This window comes from Silene latifolia, chromosome 3 (genome assembly GCF_048544455.1).
Source record: "Silene latifolia isolate original U9 population chromosome 3, ASM4854445v1, whole genome shotgun sequence".
NCBI classification, from domain to species: Eukaryota; Viridiplantae; Streptophyta; class Magnoliopsida; order Caryophyllales; family Caryophyllaceae; genus Silene; species Silene latifolia.
In genome coordinates this window covers 14,646,706-14,654,016 of record NC_133528.1, presented here as the reverse complement: position 1 = coordinate 14,654,016, position 7,311 = coordinate 14,646,706, and positions in this window count along the sequence as shown.

Genomic DNA, 7,311 nt, shown 5'->3' with positions numbered 1-7,311 from the left:
TTATCGGACACTAGGGGTGAGCCATAGGCCCTCTAGTTACGATATGATCCTCGGGATTGATGTTCCCATCCGTACTTATGGTGAGACACAAACCATAAGTACATGTGACGTTAATAATCTCGTCTCTGAGTTTTGGTCCTATCGGATACTAGAGGTGAGCTATAAGCCCTCTAGTTGCGATATGATCGTCGTCCTACCAGGAGGTTGGAGTCTAGGATGTAGTCTTGTGTGTGGTATCTCGGACATGCTTTCAAGGTAGCCTCTGAGTCGGATACTCCGTCTACACTTTGTGTCGGTCTTACACTTGTGAGTCGTATTCTTGTAGAAATGCCATAATACCATCGTATATGCTTGACATGCATTTACGCCCTACTTGTGCTGTTCTGGCAAGTACGGGTTTGACCTACTTGTGCTGTTCTGGCAAGTGTGGTTTTGGGTCACTTGTGCTGTGCTGGCAAGTGAGTTTTATCTTAGTCTTTCCGCCACTTTCGTGCTGTTCTGGCGATTGGGGTACTCGGTCTCCATGAGTAGTCGAGTCTTGGGTGCGTGTTGTGCTGGCACACGTCGAATCGGGATGTACACCCGAGAATCTGCAGATTTAGACTAGGACCGTATCATTATCGTAGTCCTACCCGGGGAAATTATAATCTAAGAGTAGTAAATGTCTTGCAGTTTTTGGATGGTTACTTTGGTCATATCTCCTTGAAATACGTGCTCGTGGTTAAGTGGTCGTGTCTGTTTCCTCGTCTTTCTTCTCCATTTATTTTATTGTTGCTTATGCCTTACTTACTTGTTTATTCCATCATTTCTTTTATCCTTGTTGGTTTAAACACATATGATCCCATGTTTAGTTATAAGTCAATTCACTCATAACTTATCTAATATGATTATTTGTTCATGTTCTTTGTTATGTTCGTTTTGACATAATGTGGCTGGGAGAACCCTGAGTTACTCCCCACTGACTGTGGCTTTCATGTTTATATGAATGACAGGTTTGTGAAGATGCATTTGTAGGGTTTAGACGTGTGAGCTAACGAGCACCTTAGACTAGTAGTCGGTTTATTAGAATTGCTTAGACTCACCTTTTATCATTTGTCATTCGAGGGATATATTTTCCCTCACCTTGACTACCACGTTTGTATAATTTAAATATTTATTTCCGCATTCTCTAGTTATGTTTAAGGTTTTAATGAACACGCGCTTTAAATTTTAAAAGTTTCAAAAAAATTCCTAATTTTCGCTTGAATTTATAAGTTATATTTCCCGCGTTATAGCGGGGGTTCACAGTTGGTATCAGAGCCTTTGTTGCTCCCGACGCACACACGTGTACCCCAAATTTAAACTTTAATTTGACCTTGAATAATGAATGAGAGATGGGTAGACTTAAGGACCAAATGTGGTAGTCTGTAGTGTGTTTACTCTTTGATAGGTTCTAACATGTTTGTTCATTGTCATTTAATAATTGTTGTGCCCTTTGATCAATGACCGTGAACTTACCTATGTGGAGATCAAGACTTGGTGCCTAGTGCCGGAAACTGAAGGTTTGTTCAACCTTTGAAGGATGCTTCTTGTTCCTCGAAGATATTCCTCCTTCTTTGTGTTCCTTGCCTTATTCTTTACCTCTTGGTGCCTATCTTTCTTCTAAACTTTTTTTTTTCCCTTGGAAGCTACTCTTGTACCCTCCTAACTTGTCCTTTGTTCCTTGCTTGTCCTCCCTTGACGCCTTTTAGATAGTTCTCTTTCTTTTGTGGGATGTTAATCTTGGTTGGATACTTTGGCTTTGTGAAGTTTGTTTGTATTTGACCCATAACCTTGGTTTAGGGTTTGTGATTTTAGAAGGACTTAGGTAGTGTGATGTGACATACTTAGTGATTATTATACCTAGTTCCTTGATAAAGTGAGTTTAATTGATTGGTGGATTATGTGTGTTAAGTGCGAGTTGCCTATGATACTAAGGTTATAGAACTTGGTTTTGTTGTTTATGTTTGAGATTTTAAAGCTTAGTAGGTTGAGCGTTGTTACCTTAGGAGTAAACATGGAGTAATGTTTATGATTTGAGTTTGAAAAGAGATACCTTTAGGATGTTGATAGTCATACATAGATTGTTGTTGCCTTTTGACGTTTGTCGGGTATGAGTATAGCCTTGTTAATAATTTTGACCTTGTTTTATGGAAGTCGTTGTGAATGTTTAGTGATTGGGAATTGTTGAATCACAAGTGTGATGAAGTACTTTGTTTCATAGATTAGCTTAGATGTAAAGTAGCGTAAGTTATCTTGAGGAATCCTTGTAGGTAATGTGGTTGTAAGATTGATTTTATTAGGAAGTTTTAGGAACCGTTTAGGATGATGTTGTTATTTGAGTTTTGAGCATCCGACGTTCCCTTGTTGTCTAATTTCCTTTTTTCTTTGACCATAAGCGTTACCGTTCATACCTCTCTTCCCCACTTCGTCGTGCTCCTTCTTTAAATTTGATGAGGATAACCTATAAAACTCTATCTTTGGCATCGTTGTTGGCCTTACCTCGACTCTCGCCCCTTGTTAATGACTCTTGAATCTTTCCTTCCAACTTAGCATTTGTATCTCCCCCTCTTATAATACCCTTTTAAAGGCAATTCCCTTTTTCCTTTGTGAGATGTTCACCTTGGTCGAGTTTTGTTTTGAGGAAAGCGTTTTGTTTTGAACCCCAAACCCTGTGATGAGCGGTTAACTTCTTGGAAGGTGAGTTGGCGTACTTGGGTATTTTAGAGTTTAGATGCTTAATTTGAAATAAGTGTGATTTAACTAAACAATCGATTGCGTAAAGTTTGAGTTATATGTGAGACTAGAGCTTTGAAGTTGTGGTTGACGTTATGGAACATACATGAATTTGAGAGTGTAATTGGGAGAGAACTACCTTGTGAGTAATTCCCTATCTTCTAAAATAATAGACTAGCAAACTAAGTTTTCCCAACAAAATTACATCTTTTTAAATAAGAAAATTATTGACACTTAAGTGTGTTAACTCTATAAGAAATTGGTAATTATAATGTATTTTGGTATATTTTATATTTCCATTAAAGTTTTCGTTTTCATCAAAATAAATCTTTTTATCAAGTTGTATAATTTCCAAATACCTCTAAATTATAATATTTTGATTATAATACAAATAATATGAATGAAATTTTATTGCTAAAACTTTTGTTGATGCCATTATTGGGAAATGACTTTATTCATACTACTTGTAAACAAGACTATAAGCCGTTTATATTATGAAGGACTTTCATGAGCACGAGCCACCTTAATTGAGTACCGTAGAGCCTCTTCTACCGACTTAGAGGAGTTGTTGGATTATTAGTCGGTGTAAGTGAGTAAATTTGAATACTACTCAAGGTATGAGATGAGAGTGAGACTAAGTTGCGTTATTGGAGAGTCTTAGCGCTTGTTTTGGAAGTCATAAGAGGTAATGGTATAGTTGACACCAATTGTTAATTGGTGAATATGGTTTCACCTTGTGGTATTAGAGTATAGAGATATGAAGTGATGATGAAGTGTTGTTACAACTAAAGCCTTGAATTCTTGAGAGCTTGATGGTAAGTAATGTCCTAAGATGTGGAATTTGAAAGAAACACTTTGGGGAATGTTGATAACCATAAATAGTTTGAGGATAAGACTTGAAATTTGTTGAATTGGTTCCTATGAGTTTTGAGTTAGAGAAATTTAGTATAGAGAAGTCTTTAATGATCTTGTGGTTTCGAAACTTTGAAGTTGTTGGAGTATTTGAGGTAATGAAATGATGTTTCAATTAAGTGTAATTTTGCCTTTGGGAATCCGTTGTGGGAGAAATAATAGAGAGACTTGTTAACTTGACAATTTTGGATGAGGGTGCAACTTTTTTTAAAGTGTTTGTGGTAGTTCTAAGCTCCATAATTTTCTTCTCTGCCTTGACCGTAAGCCTTACCGTTCGTGCCCCCTCTTACGCTTTTCCCTGTGCTTCTCCTTTGGACTTGAAGCTTCTCCTTTGGACTTGAAGCTAGTGACTTATGAAACTCTACACTCTTTATCCTCCTCGTTGACTTTTTCCTTAGATTCCTACCTGTAGAAGTTCGACTTAGTCTTTTGGTCTGTTGGGTTTGAACCCCGTTATCGCACTTAATGATTATGATGCCTAACTTGTTTTCCATCTTGTGCAACTTCAACCCGTTTTAAGTTACCCGTTTGAAAATCTATGTTTAAATCTCACATTACTATTGCAAAACTTTACTCATTTTAAGGGTTTGGAAACGAAAGTTAGCTTTTAATTTGTCACGTCTTTAGAAACTTTGAAGTGGATTATCTTTTTAATTTATTTTAACGTTTGATCGGATGTTAGGACTTGTTGTTAGAGACGTCTAATAACGGGTTCTACGCTTATCGACGTACGATTTTGTCTTGTTCTTGAATGCGCAACGAGAACTCTCCCGTTCCTTTGACGAGAAACTTGGGCTTTTAGCAAATTCCTTATGAGACCTTTTTAAGAAATACTAAATTTTTATGGCATAAAATCTTGTAAATGTTTTGGATGGCCGACTTTGAAATATCTGACTACAACTTTGCGGTCTTACTTTTTCAACTTTCAAGTTTCGAGGACGAAACTTTTTAAAAGGTGGGATGATTGTAACACCCATAAATTTTCCGTGTTGGCATTTATAATTTAATTAGCCATTTTTTATTTTATTTGTATTTTAAAACCATTTTTATAAAAATGCGGCTTTACATGTAAAATAATATTAATGTTGATAAAAAAAAATATATATCCGTCTTAAGTTTGTAGTAGGTCCGGGTTGTATTTTAGGGTAAAATCGACTTAAAATGATAGTTTGAGCCTAAGATAACTTTGGGCCTTCATCCTACTCTTTTTCCTCCACCCATATAAGAGCTTAAACCCTATCTTCTCCCTCCACCATTCATTTTTCAGCAACAAACACACAACTACAACACCCATTGTTACACAACTTCCACCTCTTTCACTAAAATGGCCATAAAACCTTCGTTTCTTATCGGTTTTCAACGATTTCCGCGCCTATCTCTTCCTCTCCTCGCCCTCCATCTTCCTAGGTAAGAAAGATCTTGAATTTTCCTCACCCTTGCTGCTGGACGTGACTTTTGTGGCACGATTTTTGAGGTCTTACTTGGGAACTCGGATCTTGAGCTTCCTTTTGGGCAACCGGCATGGTTTTGAGTCGGAATCTTGCATTTCAATTCTTTAATCAACCAAACGGTACCTAATACTCGTAAGTAACAATCCACAAATGAAAATGAACGGAAAAACTAAGCTAATCTACTTTAGTGTGCATTGACTTTCACTCTCGAAACTATCAAAACCTTCGTTCGTATAAAAACGTTCACACTACTTAAAATCGTTAGATTTTCTTCTTCTTTGTTAACATTACTTGTTCTAATTCTTCTTCTTGAAAGTTGCACATGTCTTTAAGAATGGTTCTATTATACGTTATGTCGTACTGGTGTAGACACCTCGTTTCTGCACCTCCCGCCAAACACCCAGTGATAATTGGGCCGCATGTTTAGCATATATCGCGATTTTATGACGTTTTGTAAATCAGTTAATAAAAGGTAACTCATACACTTGTGTCTACCCTTTGGTTGTCATCTAGGTGTCATTTCGGTCGTTTTGGCAGTAATTAGAGTACATTTAGAGTCCAGGTCAAAAACCGTCTTCATTTCCTAGAACCGTCAAATCCCGTCAAAGCAATGTGCTTGTCTACCTAAGGTTAGGATGTCATAAAATGCTATGCGTATATCTCATTTTGAGTCCCATGTCACTTCTTTGGGCTAAACTTAAAGTTTACATTACAAAATGTGCATTTCATTTAGCTAAAATGACAACCCGACATTTAGGCCCATTTTACGAGGTGATAAGGACTTTTTTTGGGTCTGTCCTATTTCACAGAAAGTTCTAGATCTTTCCTTTAGCTTTCTAACGGCACCAAAATCACCTTATTATGAATCTTGTAGAGAAAGTTATGCCTAAAATACGACAGACTGTAAAAACGCGTTTTCTCGCGCAGGAGAACCCTACCCGAGAAAAGACGCAGTAAGAGCTGCGCCTCTTCCAAGGGACGCAACACCTGCTGCACCTTTTCTCAGGGCTTTCTTTTTGTCCAAATTTCCGTGTTTCAACCTAAGTCGGTTGTTTTCAGATCTTTCCTTCCGTATCCTATTCTTACCATAATTACTCTGTGTGATTAGTATAAATAGATGCCTTCGGCTCACATATTTTTCACGCGAGTGTCCGCCCTTCTCTTCTCCCTTTGCATTCTAGACCTTGCTCTAAGCTTTTAACGCCTACATGCTTGATCAATCGACCACGTAAGCTCGAATCCTTCTAAGTACCAGTCATGTTTGCATGACCGACCAATTTGACCACTACACCATAATTAATCAATTCTTTTTTTAAGGGCACTTTCATATTTGCATAGATCGAGTCGAGTTACCACTAAAAAACCGATTTAGTTAAATCTCGCGACGTTAACATGTAAGTCCGAGGGTGTAAATCCCAATTTTATTTAATGTATTTTATTTTATTGTAATCAATGTACGAGTTTATATCATAAGTACGCTCAAAACCGTTTTCAAAATCATGTTTTAAAACCCTTTTCGACGAAACAACAGAGGGACACTATCGAGAAGAAACGCAACAGCTGTTGCGCCTTCTGGAACAGTCGCGGCACTTGCTGCGTCTATTCCAGAGGCTGCTTAGCCGCTGTTGCTCTTCTTCTTCCTCGTGTTATTTTCGTTGCTTCGTTTAAAGGTCTTTTCTCGTCTTATTTCTTATTTTCCTTTAAGTTTTCACCTTTTCGAGTTTCTTAATTTATTTTAGAAAATCCTTTTCGATAAATTTCGACTTAAATCCCTTATAATTCGATATTCGCGGGTTTTCGTCATCTTATTCAAACCCGAATTTTATAGGTTCGATTCTTCCATATCGAGTCTTTAGAATTCGTCTTTTGTACATAAACATGTTAAATCACTTCTACTCGAATTATATACCAATAATCGACATTAAATAACTAACGAGCATTAACAACCTGCGGGTCTGACTTTCACAGTCATAATCCAACTGGAGAACGGACGCAGGAAGTGTTGCGCCTATTCCAGAGGACGCAGTTTATGCTGCGCCTGTTCTAAGTTGGCTTCTGCCTCTGAACTCTTCTCGTTTTGACGTAGGCTTCTAATCAGGTTTCTAATTAACTATTATTCTTATTATCACCATAATTCGACATATTTTCCATATAATTCATATTTTCCATATAATTCATATTTTCCATATTTTCT